This window comes from Alligator mississippiensis, chromosome 12, assembly GCF_030867095.1.
Source record: "Alligator mississippiensis isolate rAllMis1 chromosome 12, rAllMis1, whole genome shotgun sequence".
Taxonomy (NCBI): Eukaryota; Metazoa; Chordata; order Crocodylia; family Alligatoridae; genus Alligator; species Alligator mississippiensis.
The window spans coordinates 17,524,183-17,545,014 of NC_081835.1; the positions used below are offsets into that span (position 1 = coordinate 17,524,183).

Consider the following 20,832-nt stretch of genomic DNA (forward strand, 5'->3'; position numbering starts at 1 on the left):
AAAATCTTTGTCTATTGACAACCCATAGTTATAATTATAATCCATCTAAATGGCCTGCTAATACAGATCAGCCAATCAGTCCATAGCCTGAGAAATGGTGTCAAAAGATATATAATTAAATCAGTCAGAACAAAATCTTAAGTGCAGATATATTTTTCCACTGATAACATTAAGCTGCTGATTGGTTGGCTTGCATTCAACAAGCCTTATCACAGAGACATTTGCATTGGCTAGAAAGGACCACTCTCGGTTGGCTTTTGGCCCAAAAAGGGATATGCAGGACTTCAATATTAGTAGTAGTTATTTCATGATTAATTCGTCAGCGACTTTCATTCTTCAAAGTGATTATGCCCTTCCCTTAGCTCCCCTCAGATAGAGCTAAATGAATGATTCCTCAGGAATAATTTATTTGGCACATTTAACCTCTCTTAGAGTTTGAGGATAATTCACAAGCAGATCACGATTCTCCCAAATGTTATTTCTTACTCAAACTTACCCCGTGCATTTTGTGGTGAAGTGGGTGTTTTTATTTCTGTATGAACTGATGGCAAACAATGCATTGCAAATCTGGGGTGCTCGATGTTCCACTGGACTGTGGCTAGTCACAGAAGTCCCACTGCAATGTTTCTGCTCTTTGGTTATAAAACTTTTACACAGGAGGAAGATTCAGGAAGCCTTTGCAGCAGATAAACAGGACTTGAGAGGCGGGGAAGTGTGTGTGTGGGGGGGGGGGGGTGCTGTAAACATTACACTCTCTGGAGCAGAAAGATCTTGCCTAAGGCAATCTTCCTACAAAAAAAATGAGGCTACTGTAAGATTTATTGGATGGATTTGGACTTTAAATGATTTTTTTCTCATTACATCTAGACCGAGTAGTTGCATGTGTGATCGTATCTGTGACGGATGGAGTCAGCTTGTGGCATGGCTCATAAAATTGCCTCGGTGCCAGGAAGCTGGGTAGGAGTTTGCAGAGCTCTTAACTGCTGTGTCAAACAGTGACCCAGCTGAAAGGAAAAGTACTACACACATTGTGTTCAATGATTTGATATCGCCCCCAGGGTTGTTTCCACAAACATTTGCAGACATTTGCATTGTCCTACTTGTGAAGAGCTCAGTCAGATCTTTATCTAGTTGAATTGTCCCTGCATCAAGGTTCTTATGGGAGATTTTGCCAGTTGTCTGCAGTGTCCAAAGTTTAAATGCACTTGTCTTGAGTATTCATGAGTAACACTACATCATGTGTATGCTGATGGAAAACAACGGCAAAAGGTACGGAGTGGAAATGAAACTGAATAGAATTCTTTACAAAGGTTGAGCACAAAAAGCACTGTGCTGTTTTGCATAAGAGCCAGAAAATGAAACTGAACTATTTATACTAGAAACGGAGTGCAATGAAAATGTTAAGAAAAGCATGAATGGTGTACAGCAAAGCTCTTTTTAAATTGCTGTCAGTTATAACCCTCCAGGTGTATATCGGAGTAAAAAGGTAAGAAACTCCAATAAATGGAGATTGATGTTGGCTCCCTCTCTTTAATTATTACATTTTGGCACTGCAAAAAAAGGGTGTCTTTAGGCCAAAATATCAGCAATGATGAAAGTCTGACTGCTTTTACCTTTGAGGAATGAAAGAGTTTTTTGTTGTTATTGTTAATATATAAGCTTATTTGGGATTTATTTATTTGTATTTGGAAATGCAGCAGATTAGCAATTCAATTATTAAGGGAGAGTTGGGCCATGTTCTGCATCACTGAAAGTCTGGGCCCATGAAGCCTCACTTAGGTGTGTAGTAAGGGTATGCGAAGTGGGCCCTATTCAATTTGGATTTGGATTCGGATTCAGCCTGAATCAGAGACAGTGATTTGATTCGTTGATTTTGGATCACTGTCCCTGATTCGATTTGGCCAAATCCGAATCTGAAGATTCAACGCTGATTCAGAGAATCAGCAGTTCAGACGTAGACATAGCTTTAAATGTTTTTTCTACATACTTTGAAGTACCAGCCAAGCTTGTGATCACTGCGATGCTGGGGCACATAGACCGACCCACAGGAGTGCGGTGGGGCACAGGGGGGAGGAGGCCCTCCATGTGCTCGCCGGCAAACCCAGAAATGGATTGGAAGTACTTCCGGCAGATCCAGAAGTGGGCTGGAAGTGCTTCTGGTCCACTTCTAGGTCTGCTGCTAAGTGCACTGGAGAACTTCCCATGCTTCTGTGGGACGCTCCATGGGCCCCAGCATCGCAGTGGTCATGAGCCACCTGCTACTTAGAGGTTTGTAGAAAAACATTTAAAGCTGTGTTTTAGACCTATGTGAAGTGGCTAGTATTCACTTTGCATTCAGATTTGGCCAATTTGGGGGACAGCGATTTGATTCGCTGATTTGAATCACTGTCCCAAATCCATTCAGCCAAAACTGATTTGGAGATTTGGCTGCTGCTGATTCTCTGAATCACACAGGCCCATCCCCTGCATGCTCTCCCAGCCCCAGCGATGGCTGCTGTGCCGGCCCCAGCTCCTGGCACTTGGAAAAAAAAAAAGCCCCACTCACAGGGTGCTGCTGGGCAAGGGGGGGGGGGGAGCAATCCCCACTGCCCTCCATTGCCCAAAGCTGCATGGGGGGCTCTTCCATGAGCCCCCTGAAGCCCTGAGGCTGCTGCAGGAGCTGGTGAGTTTGGGTTTTTTTTCTTAAAGGGCTGGAGCTAGGCGGGCAGGGCAGCCATGGGTGGGGCATAGGCAGTGAGGGGGGTGTCTGTGGACTTGTGCAGAGCCCCCATGCAGTGTGGGGTAGTGGGGGGCAGCAGAGACCGTCCCCCCCCCAGCAGCACCTGGTGAGTCAGGGCTTTTTTTTAAACAACCAGAAGCTGGGGTGGGCAAGGGCAGCCATGGGGGGCGGGGTGTGGTGGGGCTGGGGGGGCAGGCAAGGGACGGGGCCTGGCAGGGGTCCCCTGTGGTCCCTTTCCCCCTCCTCCAGCCCCCCCTCCCCTGCCTCCTACTTACCTCCGAGTCCAGCTCCAGCTCCCTGCTGCAGCCACCGGGGACTGCCTGAATCATTGAAGCTCTCCAAATCTTTTCTGAAGATTCAGAGAGCTTCGAATCAATTTGGACCTTTTTACTGGTTTCCTAATTCAATTCAGATACTGAAAATCAGGCCGAATATTCTCCAAATTGAATCAGCACCTGAAGCTTCGCACAGCCCTGCTGTATTAATGTCCAAGTCCTGAATCTTTCTGAATCTCTCTGAATAGATTCAGAGAGATTAAAGGGTCCTCTAATTCAATTTGGAGTCACAGATTCGGTCACTGAATTGGGCCGAATCTCCGCTGAATCGAATCAGGGACCGAAGCTTCACTCTGCCCTAGTGGGTCGCCCTTACATGAAGAGTTCTACTCGTTCAAAAGAGATTACAAGTTTCCAGGATGTGGCTTGTAGATTGTAAGCTAGTTGTAGCATGGGGCTGCTTCACTTTAATTGGAAAGTACAGTACATCATGATGGCAGAAATAAAATTTAATTATAAAAGAGCCAAACTGTGGAAATAACAGATACTCATAAAAAGAATCATGGTTGGTTTTATTTTTTTTGGTAGTTAATCTAGGAAACTTATTCTACCAATGCATCTGCCAGTGGTCATTTGAAAAGGACTGTGACACGTAAGCAATAAAAAACTCCAAATCCAAACTTCATACCGTAATTACAGAACTGAAGACAGACCCTCAATTCTGCCAGGACTTACTCTATTCTAAAATCAGCCCTCATACGTAACCCACATGCTGAAGGCCATCTTTAGAACGGAAGCCCTTCCCACATATACCAATGCAATGACTTTTTTGGAGGTGGCAAAAAGTTCCTTCTCACTTTGCGTTCTGGCTTTCAGACAGCAAAGATTAGGCAAGAGAATGGAGCAGAGAGGAGAGCTAGTAAATTCAGTAATTTCATTTTGTAGATGCTCAACATTTTTTGAGCCATGGGTTCTGAAAAAAAGGCAAAAGCTTAAAGTAAAAGTCAGTTACAAATGGAAGATCTCCCTCTTTCCGCATCCATACCATGCAAAATTGCCAAGTTCACCTGGGTTTGAAGAGAGAACATAAATCAAAGCAGGTTTCTTTCCCTCACCCCCCACACCAAGATTTAAAAATGACAGCAACATTTTTTTTTGCATAGTCCTGGCCTGCATTTTGTGCATACAAAAGACACAGGCAAGTTTCAGAAGGTTTTGCATTCCATTTCAGTACATTTCCATTAGTGTGACTTCCCTGCCAAAGCCACAAGGCATGAGGTAAGGGGGAAAAACCCAAGGATTGTTGCTGATACTTGTCCTGAACAAGGTGAGAAGAGCCTTGAATCCAGAAGATTTCATCTAATCTTTATAGAGGCAGCAGAAAGGCTAGGACCCTTCAAATGAGATCTACCACCTGTGTTTTCATTGGCCAACTCATTGCTCTCTGCTCTGTCTGTCACAAGCTGTCTTCATGCGGCAGACAGATTATTAAAATGCAGCTGCATTCAAGAGTCCTGCCCCGGGAACATTTGGCAAAACAGAATTCATCTGTATATTTCAATACGCTGATTGAACCGAATAACGAAGGCGAGTGGAACGATAATGCTGTGTGTCTGTGCTCCAGCATCTCAGGATGGTAATTGTGTGTTGTCCTCATCTCAGGGCAACTCATGCTGTTTATAGGCTCACAGTACAGACGTGTTTTTATTTTTAAAGCAGCATTATGAAAGGGGAATTTGTCCCTAATACTATACTGCTGCTTTAACTGGCTTGTTCTGGAGTATCATACACAAAGCAGGATTTCTACAATGAATGGCTGAATCAAGAGCAGACCTCACATAAGTACTTCATAACTTACAATTCTCCACAGCAGAAGAGAAACTACTTATTTTCCTTAGTAATGGGCCAAACTGGCAGCCTGGTGAATAGCTTAATATAGTCGATAATACTAAAAAAAGAAAGAGCCTGTTTCTGTATGCAACTAAGTTACCACCCCACCCAGTACAATGGGAAAAAATGAACTGGGTGAGCTGACATTTCAGTGGTAACTGAGAATGACTGCAGCTTTATTTCTGTGCTTGGAGAGAGATGGGTGTTGTACACGATCACAAGCAGCAAGGGAGAAGAGAGGCAGTTTGAAAGGAGAAACAGGACAGAACAAAGCCCAAAGGGGGAAAAAATAAATGGAAATATTTTGTTCCATGAAGAAATTTATCTTCATGCCTTTCTAGGAAAGGTTTGACATGATTTTGAACTTGAGGGACATAGTCCAATAGCAGAGATGGATCCAAACAGGAACACTATTCAAATCTGAGATGCGCAATGTTCAGATCCGAGTATTTTAATAGAGGCTTCTGTCAAACCAAAACCTGAATGTGAACACTATTGAAATAGGGAGGTGTGTGAGACTGCAATATAGCTTTAATAATGGGTGGGTGGGGAATGCAATATCGCAGTTTGGCAAGAGATTCTCTAGTGAAACCGTTTTCTACCACTTGACAATGCTTCTGCTTCACCTCCAGTTCTTCTACAGCAGCTTCCCCTGCTCCCTTCCCAATTAAAATTAAACTTAGGACCCAGATGCCTCTGTGCTTGGACAAACCAGGATTTCTCCTTGTTAACATTTGCATGCACATATTACTCATTATTAACTGTAACGAGCCTTACAGCATGGGGAAGCGGCTAGTCGGGTGCAGTGACTGGCTTGTTTGATACCAGAGATACTGCTGGTTTTGGAACTCCATTGCTGTTCACTTCTCCTTTGCATTCTTAGCCCTTCCATTTTCTTTCTTCTTCCATGCCTCTAACCTGAACAGAGGACAAAGCGGCAGTCTGTGTTAGGCTTTATTCATCTTCTCCACTTCTTATCTTCTCCATTCTCCCAACTCTGAAGCAAGAATTGCTGCAAGATGAAGGTTAATGGTCTTCATGATAAAGGACTAAGATTGGACCAATAGACTCCAAAATCTCCCTACAACCACTAAGAAGGGCCATTTCTGAGTTTGTTTCTACTAACACCTCCATCACAAGAATGAGGCATTATAACCTGAGTTTTCCATTCTGTACAGAAGATGTTCAAAGGAAAATAGTTTTTTTGTTCAAGCATCAGGACAGGATGTTAAAAGATTCAAGGTCTATTTCTACTGCTACTCCTGATTCACTGTGGGCAAGTCACTTTGAGCAATGTTTTCAAAAGAGGATGCCAGATATTCTGAACAACACAGGTACAGCTCTTACAGACTACATCTGGGTACTAGCATCTCTGAAAGTCAAGGCACAGGTGTCTAGATTTGGGCACTTTTGAACATCTGAACCCTAAATGATCTGTCCCTCAGGAAAAATAATGCTGATCTGCCTCTCAGGGGTGCTGAGAGATGTAACTTCACAGTTGTTTGTAAAGTACTTTTGTAGTCTTAGATGGAAGAACCAGGAAAAAGTCAAGGTACTTCCTTTCATCCTACCTTATTATTTTATATTTTGACAGGCCCAATATTCTGTAAAGAATGAACTTTGCACACTCTGAAAATAGATCATGATGGTGCACATAATTTTACTCAACTTCAGTGCTGACATCAGAGCTCTATGACAGTCAGCCAAGCTCAGTCTCTCTTAGTAGTAGCTTAAAGCAGAAGATTGGAGAGGAAAGGACTGAACTGTTTCATAAGCTTGGGCAGCAACTGTCATATTCTGAGTACTACTAACAGCAACGGCATCAGATCCTGCTCTATGGCTTAAAACCTCAACATATTGTACCTCACTGGTGCTCTCTCAGTTCAGGTCTTGCTATTACCATTTTCTTCTTGGTAAACTTTCTTCCTCACAGAGGTCCTAAGGATAAATAGTCACTGAGACTCATTCAACAGTTATAATCGAGGAAAATATTTTTTAAATATAGAAAATTAGAGAGTGAGAGAACATGTTTGATTTGAAAAAAAAAGTGGAATCAGATGTAGTAAGAGAAATGCTTTTTTTAAAAAAGCTTTGTTTTGAAGTAAAAAAAAAAAGCAGGATTCTCTGTCACTCGGTGTTTTTAAATCTATGTGCCATTAGGGAATATGCACCCTTTATATTAATGAAAAAAATATGTAATGTCTTATAAACTCTAAAACTCCTCACTCACCTTTTTGATGCATTCATTTCTGATGTATAATAGCTGTACAATGTCACCTGAGGCAATGCCATTTTAAGCTTATGAAGTGGGCTGACTGCTTTGGCTACAGACAGCAGTTACAAATAAACCGGTATAAGTGACCAAAAACATGTTCAAATCTGTAACAAAACAGAAGTTCAGTGCACATAAACCGCTTTCATAATGGCTGAAACCAGCTTACAATAAATCTGGATGGATGTAGTATCAGAATTAACTGATTTAGGTTAAATCTGTTTATTGAATTTCTGTCCCAGATCTCCTCCAGATTCAAGTTAACTCTCAGTCCCCCCAGCATGCCAGGATGCTTTGCACCTTCCCTACAAACCCCATCACAGGGTGGGTGGATTAGCCTTGGCCCAAGCTGTCTACTCCAGCCCAGCAGGAGGTGCACTGTAGTGCTCTCCGGCTCCTGGCTTGGGCCACTGCAGCCATGTGGCTGCATTCCCAGAATTAAAAGTGAATGTCTGTGCACTTGCTTACTGGTTCAGTCTACACAGCTTAGACTAACATGCAACGATTGAATCAATTCAGCCTCAGGCTTTTTAACTGTCTGTACTTAGCCTTTAAGTTTCTTTACACCTCTGGCCCTCCAAACTAAGGGAAAGCATCTTTGATGTTTAACTAGGTCACTGGTTCTCAGATAAACAGTCAGAGAATTCAGTGGAGACAGCATGACTTGGCACGTTTCAAAGAGGAAAATTCCCGATGAGAATGACTTTAAAAAAGAACTGAACACCTACCTATGTCTGTTGAGTACAGGAGGAAGAGCAGCATCTGCACACATCTGTTCAATGGTAGAATCAGCTGATCAGAGCCCCTTTCAAGAAGGTTCAACCAAAGCTGTTCAGATGTTTTAATTTCTAGCTCCCCTGCATTCAAGGGCAGGGTGGTGCTACTCTCTATTATTTGTCAACTCTATATACACACAGTCACTGCTGTTACTCTTTGATTCACACAGGAGGAACCTGGCATGAAGAACATAAATGCTCTGCACTCTTGTCCCTTAGGGAGCTGTTTGGGTTTGTAGGTCTCACACAACAAAAAGGGGTGAGCAGGCTCAAGAAAGGCACTAAAAAGTAACAGGAACTAGAAACGAGGGGTGTGCAAAACGGGCCCCATTCAGTTCGGATTCGGTCCGAATCAGGGACAGTAATTCAATCCGTTCATTCACATCGCTGTCCCCAATTCGATTTGGCCAAATCCGAATCTGATGATTCAATGCTGATTCGGTGAATCGGTGATTCGGACACAGACACAGCTTTAAAAGTTTTTTCTACATACCTTGAGGTAGCAGTGCAGCTCGTGATCGCTGCAGTGCTGGGGGGCACGGAGCATCCCACAGCAGTGTGGGGGGCTCTCCAGCATGCTCGGCAGCGAGCCCAGAAGTGGACCAGACATACTTCATTTAAAAGCTGTCTCTATGTCCAAATCGCTAAATCTGTCCGAATCAATTCAGAGAGGTTAAAAGGTCATCTGATTCGATTTGGATTTGGAGATTCAACCACTGAATGTCCGCCAAATCAAAACAGAGACCGAAGCTTCGCACAGTCCTACTGGAAACACCTCACAGCGGGTTCTTTAAAGTGGGATTAGCTTTACAGAGCCCACAAGTAGGTTTTTATCCTGCTTTACCAGTCACCATCAAATGATCAACTGTGTCTTAATTGTGAGATTTATTTACAGAGATGATGGAGGCAGCGAATAAAAGCTTCCTTCCCAAACCCCCAGCCTGGAGTGCTGGCAGGCTGAAAAATCACCCTTTGACTTGTAAAAGAAGCACATTTCACATGGGGAGTCACTGAGAGAGAAAAAGAAAATCAATATGGAACAACATAATCTGTTATTTACACTAAGTCAGTCTACTCTTTATTGCTAAAGGCCTTACAGCTCTTAATAATGAACATTTGTCAAACAGACCATTAAATGTTTTGCTTTGCTCCTTTGACTGGTGATAGAAATGCTAGGTTTAAATAAGGGCTGTACAAGTGAAAGTGAAGTTGTAAAACTCTACCTGGATGAGGTTTAACAGGGGAAACAGCACTTCACACACAAACCAGTTACTGGCTTCTGGTTGGGAGTGAGACTCCCACATGCAGTTTGCTCTCTCTCTTGGAAGGGAGAAAGCAGACTCTAAATGAAAAATGACCCTTTAGATATTTCTATCTATGAAGATTTTTTTCCCATAGCATCATTGCATCCCATTCTTTAAACGACCCACATTAAATGCAGCAAAAGAGAATAGCAGTCAGACTGAATTCAGCAGTAGCATTTTAAACTGGAGGGTGACTGGCATGATAATTTAATCTTGCTCATGTGGAAAGCGAAAAGTTGTTTGAATGTTCTGAATGCTGGGCTTGGAGATTGAATCTTCAATGCATTTGATCTTTTTTTTTTTTTAATTTGCCAGCTGAGAAAATCCAGATCTAGAGTAAAGTTGACAAATTTCTCTCACAAGGTGAATTTCAATGAAAACAACTGTCTAAGCTGCATCTTGGCCCTAATGTTGAGTTTGATGATTGCTGTCTCTTGGTTTTCCATCTGCTTTCTGTTTGCAGCTACTCCTTTTTTTCCCTTCTCTCCAACTGGCCTGAGATTTCATCCTTGGAGTGGATGCCTTATAGTTTCCTCTACAATTCTCTCTTTTAAATGCCAGATCTTCAGAGTAGGGATGAACAGAATCTCTCCCTTGGATCATATGCAACCCAAGGAGTTCTACAAAGTTGGTGGTAGCCACCGTCATCGTTATTGCAGCCCAAAGCAACAGCAAATCTTTGTTCTTGTGCTCTGCTTGGATGCAAGATCTCTTCGTTTAAGATGGAGAATTGTATACTGGGGAAGCACAGACTCTGTGAACAACCCCATCTGATGAAAAATGAAGATTGTTGTAACTGGGTCCTTTATCACAACTCAAGTGTGCTCTATGTCCTTTGTCCGAGTCAAGTTCTCCTTCTCAGGCCAAGAGCAGACTGTTTGAAAAGCTGTTTCTGACCCTTTAGTAGACCAAGGAATTTCTCTGCTGCCTTATACTAGTAACAAAGTACAATGTTGTTCCCCAATTTCATAAGCTTTAAGGGAAGGCAGTTGCTCTGAACTGTTCTTTTCTCTCAGGCTGTATCCTGAAGCTGTAAAATCAGTCTGAAAGAGTATCTTACGGTACTGCAGTCCTGTAGTTTCCCTTTCCTCTGCATGGGTGTAGTCCTTTTCGCAACATGTGCACACTTGTTTCAATCAGCTCATTGTCATTGTGCCATTTAAATGATTATAAGTGGAAATACAGAGCTCCTCAAGGAATAGTCCTGTATTTTCTACTAGAATAGCTGCTCCCAAGTTAAACAGCACAGATAGCAACACAGACATGCATGCTCATGACCAAGACAAAAATCAGAATGTTTAAACTTAAGCCTAATCATCTTGACAGGGACTGGGCAGCAATCTATGGACTCTGATAAAGACAGGGACCTTTCCAGGCATTTTTGTTTTGCTATAGCTGCTAAATATTCATGCTGCTCACACTAAATATTCATGTTGCTAATATTAACTGTTAAATATTCATGCTGTTTATCATGCCTCATGCTCAATAGTATAACAGATACATCTCTTTCCTCAGGTCTTTTAGTGGCCATCAGTCTAGCTCTATACTTACTCTTCAGAGGCATTAAGGTGAGTAGGTAACAGGTTTCCAGAAAAAGGTGAAAATATGTCCCATAATGGGCCCACTTGGAACTGTCCCAAATAGGTACACTGTGGCATGACAGTAGAAGGATGAGTCCCTCATTCCTGTGCCGCCTTTGCTTGGGGCAACATCTCTACAGCTACTCCTCACTTAATGCCATAGTTATGTTCTTGAAAAATGCAACTTAAAGCAAAACGATGTTAAGCAAATCCAATTGTCACATTAGTTACCCACTAGCAGGCAGCGGCCAAACAACATTAAAACCGAACATTGCACAGCTTTAAACAAGTATGTTCTGTAATAGATCAGTGGCGTAATAACAAAACAACGTGAACCGGGACGACGTTAAGTGAAGAGTACCTGTACTTGGGACAGGGAAGATGCTACCTGGACCCCTGGGAAGGATGGTGGAGACATGTTATCTCCTGGAAATCCCCTGTAAATGTTGTGCTTTGGCACCATCCCAACATGGGCTAGTGCCAATCTACCCTTATTTCAGCAAAGCAATGAAGTGCATGTGTTTAACTATAAGTACATGAACAGTCCAATTAGCTTCAGTTTTTGTGAGAACACAGTGGCCTGAGGAGGACACATCCCAAGCTGTAACCCCATCATTTGCAGGCCTGGTCAAGAAGAGATTGGTTTTGAGCAAAAACTGAAGAAGTTATTCTTGTTCCCCGCCTATGATATCACTGCAGTGTCTTTTCTCTAGTGCGGTAATAGACAGTGATACATACAGAATAAGGATGTTAGTTGGAAATACTTTGAAATGCTGTCACAATGTGAATGATTTTCTTTAGAGCATAAAATCAGGCTTCAAAGTGATTTTCCATCTGCTGTAACACGAAAGGAATATGAATGCAATTACAGATGGCCCTGAGTATATGGAAGAGCAAAACTGGCTTTAACCGGATTCAGTTGTTCTTCAGAGTCTCCTAAGAAATTTAAAATCCCAAAGAAATCCTGAATCTGGCTAGATGGATGTAACAGGAACAGGATTTCTGCATAGCAGAAAGGACATGCCTTTGATTCTTTGAAAAGGCATGATTTAATCATTCCATTGTGCATAACTTTTCTTAGCCAGTGCTGCAGCCTGAGAGAGACAAAGATAAACTACATTAGATAAAACTTCCAAGAGATTGGAATCAAAAGATTTAATCCTAGGAGATTCAGATTATCATCATATACTTTGTGACTTCACAGAAGCTATGCATGCTCAGTACCTTCCAGGATTTGACCAAAATGGAGTCTTCCCTTCAAATTGTGCGGGCCAGGAGCAGTCCGAGGCCCTTTTTTCACGCGGCGGGCTGTGGCCAGCAGCCCGGACACGCCAGGTTGGGGAAGGCAGGCGGCACGCTAGAATTAGGCATGGAAGCTTAGTGGTTGATTAAAGATTATTTTACTTACACCGAAGATGGTCGCGGTGCAGGCAGGAAAACTTGCTTGAGTTGCGGTTACAAAACAGAACAAAACAAAACTCAAACCTGCAGGGCACAAGAATACGTCGCAGGGGGTTTTCGGCGACGGGAAGATGCAAAACACGAGAGTACGTCACAATGGGTTTTCGGCGACGGGAAGATAAACCTGCAGGACTCGAACCCGGACAGAGCTCTGGATACACTCACACGAAGTTTGCTAGGCTCCGTGGAACTTGCGCGCAGGGAAGGGTACGTCGAGGGATTAGGCAGCGACGGGAAGAGGCGAGAGGCTGATCAGACCCCTGTAGCCTTCTTGATATACACGCTGGGTCCAATAGGCTCCGTAGTGCTTAGAGATCTTCATGAGACGTGAAGTTCTCTTCCTCCTGATAGTCGTGGAGTCCTCCAACTTGGGCGGAAACCGCTCAAGCCTCTTATACGGCTAGCAAGCCAATCGCTAGCCGCCACGTGGGAATAATTTAGAACTGGCCAATAGTGGGACATAGATCTGCATACGAATGGCGGGAACTCTTTGCACCGTGCATTTCTCTTTTTGCAACCTAGAAATGCACGCTGCAAAGAAAGCTACGAGTGGCGGGAAATAATTTAGCAGTGCCGAAGCACACACAAACAAAAATCACACCCTCGGGTTGTGACACAAATATACTATTGTGTTGAATGACCAAAAAAATCTTCACCCCCACATTGAGAAGCACCTTCTGCCCCAACAAGAAATGACAGCATGGAAAAAAAACCAAAGGTTTAAAAAGGCTCATCTAATGTTTACAGTTCACTTGCACTGCTTTGGCTGCATTTCATCCTCTTGTCATTTATATGCATATCGTCCATCTAGATCAGTGGTCTCCCACCTTTTTAAGTCAGAGATCACCTTTGGCATTTAAAAGCAGCCCAAGATATAGCATGCACCATTCCCCCGCCTAGCAGGGGAGTGTGTGGGGAGGGAAGAAGGGTGACAGATCGAGAAAAAATTATTTGAGGCTGCGCCTCACCAGCTGGTAAGTACAACCCAGCTGGGGCCCTGCTCAACTTACCCCTGCTCCTGCCTCTGCAGTACTGTCCCTCACCATGGGGGCCTCGATCTAGCCCCCACCCCTTCCCTCCCCCACGGACTGACCTGCTGGGCTGGGGCACGTGTGTACATGCATGTGGGCACTCAACCCCCAACACCAGCCTCAGATGACTCCAAGAGCCTCTGAGATCTACTGCAAGAGGCTCCAAGATCTACTGGTAATTCAAGATCCACTGCTTGGTGACCACTGCTCTAGGCTATAGGATCTTCAGGGGCTGAAACTGGATTTGAAACCTACTCGGAAAGCACCTACTCCCTCCTTTACACTGCACAGACACTAATACATTATAGAGTAATTCTCCTTTCTCTACTCACTGGCTGCTTGTGGTAATCCACAACAGTGTTTTGATTAACAATAGACAGTTCATTAGGTGCGATTAGCAGAGAGAGCTACTATTTTTCTAGCTTACACTATTTGGTGTGCTCCCCCCTTTACTGCCCAATCCCTTCCTTTGCTAGCTTTAATACTAGAGCTGAGAAACAACCAGGGTGCATTTGAGCTTATACCATGGGCAAAATTTGCTATATATGTTTCCTTTATAACTGGGAACAGAGGAACCTTATGCTATCTATAGAAATATGCTGTTGTGCATTTGTGACGCATATATATTTAAAACGTGATGCTATTGGGTGTATGGGGAACCAGCCACTGTAACAGCCTGGCTTGAACACAGAAGAGCAAGCAAGGATTCAAATCCCAACTTCCCAGTTCTTCTCTGCACCATTATGTTCTGGCAGACACTTTGACAAAATGGCCTTGGTACTTAATGAAAAGAAATAATACACATTTAGGGAGTGTGTAAATCCATTAGGGAGCATCTACATGAATAAGAGTATATGAAAGGTGCCAAATTGAGAGGAAACCCAAGTCTTTTCTGCAAAGTACTTGTATCTAAGCTTTATCATGCTATTGTACCTCAGGCAGACAGGAAGAACTATATAAGAAAGAGAGGGAATGTCAGTCTTAGTGTTCATACAGACCTGCTCAGGAAGAAAAGTCTGGAGAGAGGCTGAGAGCAAAGCATTAATAAGTCCTCTAGAAAGCAAACTGAGGCCACAAACTAGTTCACATGGACCATGAGAGAATAACTTGGACTGGATTTGTTTTGGTGACTGAAAGAGGAAAAGTCTCATGCCTGAGCTCAGAGTTTGGTCCCCTGCTTAATTAAATGGTTTTAAGGGTGAAAGTATATCAGAATTTAGTACCCTGAGATGCCAGCCAAGTCCACCATACACAGATATCATGTACTCAGGTGTTTCTGCAAGTGTCACGAACAGTCCTTGCACAGTACATAGCCAGATTTCTTCCTGTGCCCTTTGAGAAAAGGAACAATTACTTCCATATAGCACAGAGAACAGGAATAATCCCTACCTCTTTAAATATCAGAGAGAGTAAAGCTTCACAGTAGCAGTTTTGAAAATGAATGGAACGTCATACCTTGCCAGAACCATAGCTCTATATCTTTCATGCAACAGTTGAAGAAATCAATAGCACTCAAGGCAGAACAAGGTGCTGCCTTTGTGACACTGATTTAGATTTTTAGCAATATTACTAGCTCTTCTCCTTCAAATACAAAATCCTGAACTTGGATCTGGCAGGTAGGTAAAAGGGAAACTGATTCTCTTTCTTCTTTAAAAAGAGTGTACTTATCATTTGGGAGTCTACACATGCATCCACAGTTTTGGGTTGCAAATAGTCTTTGTATTATAAGTTGAAACTCTCCAATTAGGAAGTGGAAGCCCCTCAAAAGAGCACAGTCTCTGTTATCACTTCTGCAACACTTCACAGTAGAAAACCCCCAAAGAGTTTGAGATAAGGGAGGCAGACCTTCAGCTCTGGAATTCACTTTCCTTGTTGGGCTGATAGAATCCAATCTGCTGGTGTCTTGATTTGAGCAGACTGTCTGCCAATCTAGGAGTAGGTCTGATTTAGTCATGGTGGTCCAGGCAATAATGTGACAATCAAGGGTGTTTTCAGCAATCTCTTTTATTGGACCAGTTGTATGGTTGGGCAAGATCTCATGAGGTTCAATAAGAACAAGTGCAAGGTCCTGCACTTTGGATGGAACAATTCCATGCACCAGTACAGGGTGCAAACCGATTGCCTAAGCATCAGCTGTGCAGAAAAGGATGTAGGAGTTAGAGTGAACAAACTGAATATGAACCAGTGTGCCTTATTGCCAAAAAGACTAATGGTATACTGGGATGCATTAGGAGGAGCGTTGTCAGCAGATTTAGGGTAGTGATTATTTCCCTCTATTTGGCACTGGTGAGGCCGTATATGGAGTATTATGTCCAGTTTCAGGCTCCCCACTACAGAAAGGATGTGGACAAATTGCAGAAAGTCCAGTAACGGAAATAGTTAGAGGACTGAGTCACATGACTTCTGAGGAGAGGCTGAGGAAACTGGGCTTATTTAGTCTGGAGAAGAGAAAACTGAGGTGGGATTTAATAGCAGCCTTCAGCTCCTTGAAAGTGGCTCCAAGGAGGATAGAGATGGACTGTTCTCAGTGTTAGCAGATAATAGAACAAGGATCAATGGCCTCAAGGTGCAGTAAAGGAAGTTTAGGTTGGATATTAGGAAAAAACTCTTACTAGGAGGGTAGTAAAGCACTGGAACAAACTACCCAGAGAGGTTGTGGAATCTCTATCCTCGGAAGTTGGAGGCTAGAGAAAACCTTGGCTGGGATGATATAGTTGGGGCTGGTCCTGCTTTGAGCAGGCAGTTGAACTAGATGACCTCCTGAGGTCCCTTCCAACCCTCATTCTCTATGATTCTCTAAGATGTCAGAGCATTAAGCACTTTATGCCCAAAACCTTGTCTAACTTCTCTCCTAATTACACAGTTCGTCTAACGAACAATATCACCAAAAATTCCTTGCTTCTTCAAAAATATGAATAGATCTTTTGGATATTTAAATAATCCCTATTACCATAATTTGAGCACTTCACAGTCTCAAATATCTTTAACATTCCAGATAATGTCATTATCCCCACTTTGGGGGATATGAGGTAGAGACACTAAAGCTAGGAACAGACATTATACCTAAACCAGTTTAAGTGATCAGAATCTGGTTTAAACCTGTAATAGAACATAAGTTCAGTGCACATAAACCAGCTTCAAAATGGCTGAAACTCATTTAAGATAAACCTGGTTGAATGTAGTATCAGACTTAACTGATTTGGGTTAGACCGGTTTATGCAATGTCTTTCCCAAACCCCTTTCTGGTTTAAGTTAAACCAGAGTCCCCCAGCATCCCAGATGCTTTGCAGCCTTGGGCTGTGCTGTCTGCTCAAGAGAACAGGGCTGGCTCTGCCCCTCTGTTCCCTAGCCAGAGCTCTGGAGGAGACTGCAGGCACAGAAGGATCTGCCTTGCTTTCCCCTGCCCCACCCTCCAGGGATTCCTCCCTCCCTCCCATCTCTCACAGCATGGACCCCAGCCCCATGGACCCTAGGCATGTGGTATGCTAGCTAATGCTGAGAGGTGTCTGTGTGCATGTGTCTCCAATTTCACTGGCGCAGGCAAACAGAGCAGTGCCTGCTTAGGACTTTTTGGAGATAATCAACAGGTCAGCTGGTAATGTCCCTCAGGTCCTTCCTTGGAAAAAGCTGTTGAAGAAGAGCTTGAACTAACGAAAGAGGCTTTTGTTTTGTTGATGGGCTGATAAACACTGTTATCAGCTCCCTGCTGGCTCCCGCCCCTGTCAGGTTTACAGACAATATGAAGAAGCAGGGAGAAGGAGATTGAAAAGCTCAGTATCATCAATAGATACATACACTGTACATCCCCCCTTTGCCTAAGAATGCTAGCCTGGGGCTGGGGGCTGGCAACTCTGCCATCCCTTGAGCAGCAAGCGGGGAATCCTGGGACTGTGCAGATAGGGTGGGGGTTTAAACCCCTACCTAATCAGAGCATCCTGCTGGGGCCTAGCTACACCCCACATCAGCTCAGCGTTATGGAAGGGAAAGGAGGGCTGCTCTAGCACCTGCCAGCTTCTAGCCTGAGCCACTGCAGGCATATGCCTGCATTTCTTCAGGCCAGAGGGAATGTCTGGACAGTTGCAAAACAGTTCAGCCTAGACAGATTAGATTAACCTGCAAAGACTGAATCAATTCAGGCTCAAGCTTTTTGAATGTCTATCCCTAGCCTAAGTAACTTGCCTGAGGCAAGTCTGAGGTGGAACTGAGCAGGGAAGTGAGTTCAGTTCTCTTCATCCCTAACCACTAGAGATCATTTCTTCCAATTGGGCAGGTTTGTTATTTTTAGCATTTGACAGAGATTGAAATTGGATTTTGCATTGTGTGTCCCAGTTATTACAGATAAAAAGTAAGAGTGCTGTTAAACAAATTAACTATTGATCCCAAACAAGATCATCTGACTGGGAAGAGTGGCCAGTTCATATTATTCTCAACAGAGGTTGAACCATGACAGGTTTTAAAGGACAGGTTATGATGGGTGATGTAGGAACTCTAGTGGATTACACAGATAATCTGGCTAAAATCTTCCAACAGGCAGAAAGGTGCCAATGTCAGGAATCTTCAAAGGGAATGGGATTTTTAAATTGGATAAGTGTAAACTTCAGTGATTTAGATACTATTAAAAAGAGAGAAAAAAAAAAGAAAGAAAAAACAAAACTAAACTAAAGAAACAAATGTACCATGGAACTAAAATGAGCTCTATTTCCAAAGCATAACATTCTGGTCACAAAAGCCCTTGGAACATATTCCCAATGATAAATGCATCTTTTTCTTTCTTGTTTATCGCATACCTCAGCTGCAGGAGCAGGAATCACTCTTTCTTCTGGCACTGAGAGAAAAAAACAATACAAAAATAAGCAGGAACCAAGACGATGAAAGATTTTATAATCTCCAGCTGCTAATGTTACTTGCACGTAACTCCCACCAAAGACTTTGTGCCTTGTTTCACGTTCCCCAGGTGATAATGCAGAAACTCAGACCCTGCACTTCAGACCCAAAGCAGTGAGTGTGTTACTCGCCTTATAAAACAAATGGCGTTGTCTTCTCATGTTATCAAAAAAAATAGAGGTGGGGCCTCAAGACCCTGAACTCTGCAGTGCTTAAAATCCAAATGTAGCAGTGATTTTGGCAGCTGCCCTTATCTTTATACCAAACTGAAAAGAAAAAAAAAAACCTGGATCCAAACACTCCTAAACTTTGAGGGTTTGAAAATCTGAATCCAAATTTTGCACTTTGGGATCATTTATATTGAGATCCCCAGTAATACAAAATGCATCACTGATACCATATGTAAAATGCATTGGAATCTCTCCAGACACCAGGTAGGAGCCAACTAACAGACCCACCAGGAAAAGAAATACTTTAATGCTTTCAACTGTCCATACTAAAATGGGGAGAGAGATAATGAGTTAGGAACCCCATGCCCTTTTGAGGTTATTATTGAACATTTTACCTTTAGGAGATAAAAGAGTCTTAATCCAGGGCAGATACAGGTGGACAGAATTTCTGCACTTGAACAATTCAATACAACATTAGTTCAGACAGGAGTCTATTAACAGTGTCTGATGGAAGCAATTGTATTATTTATTAAACTGACAAGATCAATTGGCTGTTTTATACTAGTATAAAGAACACTATTGTACTTTCATGTCCTTTTAAACACAGAGAATAAAGCATTCCCTGGGGTGCTTTCATGAACTGCCTTCGATTAAGAGTTCTTAGAACATTTGATATTGCCAGAGATCAGCTTGCCAGAACCCTGACTGGATTTGCAGCTATCACAAAAGAAATGAGCATGGTAGCAGTTATAATTAAAAAATAGGCTGAGAACAAAGGCCCTTACCTGACTTAGAGAAGTACTTTTACATACTGCATTAGAAAACCCAGCTCTCAAATGTGTGGAGACTGACCTGTTTTCACATTGCTGGCAGTAATGTCAAAAGTGGTATCAAAACATCAGTGATGGATGCTAGGGAGCTAATTGTCTTAAAATGTTAGTTTTGAAGGGACGTGCATGTTGCTTTCTAGAACAACAGTGGTACAAAGGAGTTAAATAGGGCCTCATTCTAGCATGCCAGAGCTTGCATGGAAATGCAAGGGCACGTCCATACTACAAGGGCAGTGTGTTCCCTTACCCACTTTCTCCTGCCGGCATAGAAATATGTTGGTGATTGCTCTGGGGCACCCCTGCATGGCTGCTTTTAGGGCTGTGCGAAACGGCACCGTTTCATTTCGCCTTGAGTTTCGACGGTTCGAAGGAACAGTGTTTCATCTTGAATTTCATTTAGAGTTGAAACAGCTGTTCCGTTCCATTGAAACAGAAAGGCTACTTTGACGCCATTTCGAGTTTCGTTGGGGATGGGAAGTCAAACCAGCTGGGCTGACTTCCCATCTCCAGCGTGATCTAGCAAGGGCACCGGAAAGCAGCCTAGCTGGGCTGCCTCCCGCCCCCTGCCGGATCTTGCACTGGGGATGGGAAGTCAGCCCAGCTGGACTGACTTCCCATCCCCAGCCTACGGTTGAAACGTTTCAACTTTTGAAATGTTTCGAACAGCCTTGTTTTGTTCCGAGGCTATTTCAACTGCCTTTGTTTTGTTCCGATTTTACTGTTTTGACCTCGAAATTGGTCGAAACGGTGTTGGAATGAAACGGCCGGTGAAATTTCATACAACCCTAGCTACTCTTGATAGCTTGATCTTTGGCATGTTTGAGGGCTGCTGATGAGAATGGCCCCAGCTCATCTTCATCTGACATACTTCTGGGTTTGGTACGTACATATGGGTGTGAGGGAGTAGGGGGCATGTGTGGCCATACTGACTGGGGCAGGCTATTGCCACAGTGTAGACAAGCCCTAAACTATCAGAATAGGCCTGTAAATATTTCACATTGCATACTTAAAGTGCAAAAGGAAGCATCTTGGCATGATATCTTAGAGCTCTGAAACTTTATCTAATTTGGACACTGGATACCTTAGCAACTCTCTTTCATGATTGATCTTTGCTATTGAGATCAGCTGAGGTACATCAGCTAACAAATCCTAGGTTGTAATGTCTGGCAGCAGGTGCTACAGGGCTCTTAGTCAAAGGCCTTTGATTTTGGAGTTTCCTTGCCCCTTTGGCCTGACAGAGCCCGAGTTGGTTGCTATCTAGAGCATGCTGCTATCTGTCTCTGTAAACTGAAATCTTTGCTTAAAGAGATAAGATGGGAAGTCCTCTGAGAAACAAGAATATATTTCATCATTTTATCTTTTTTGTGCCCAATCCTATCCCTATAGAAGTCAGTAGTAAAAATTCCCACCCACTTCAATAGACCTAGAATTGGCTCTTCCATGCCATCCTGGGCCCTGTTGTAGGTATTCTGTATTTCTGTGCATGTGACCAGCATTAGCAAGAGGAGCATTTTATAAACTGCCGGGTACATAGCTCTAATTAATTGGGGTAAATAAAGACTGTTGGTCCCCAAAGCAGTATTCATGCTGAATTGTGGCAGCCTATATTCTGAATAGCATAGACTTGACTGCTTCTACCT

General features: G+C 43.1%; 1 long non-coding RNA gene across 4 annotated transcripts; it reads right to left on the reverse strand.

Moving 5' to 3' along the window:
• Window positions 1–3,549: 3,549 nt before the first annotated feature.
• LOC109286177 (uncharacterized) lies at window positions 3,550–18,505 on the reverse strand. Of its 4 annotated transcripts, XR_002094129.2 has the most exons (4): window positions 18,096–18,505; window positions 7,885–7,928; window positions 7,115–7,263; window positions 3,550–5,896 (listed from the first exon to the last, which is right to left on the reverse strand). It is a non-coding gene; the product is annotated as an uncharacterized LOC109286177 (long non-coding RNA). The 4 variants fall into 4 exon arrangements; XR_009455928.1 differs by having other exon boundaries at window positions 7,115–7,928; XR_002094128.2 differs by lacking the exon at window positions 18,096–18,505 and having other exon boundaries at window positions 7,885–16,645.
• Between the last annotated feature and the right edge of the window lie 2,327 nt (window positions 18,506–20,832).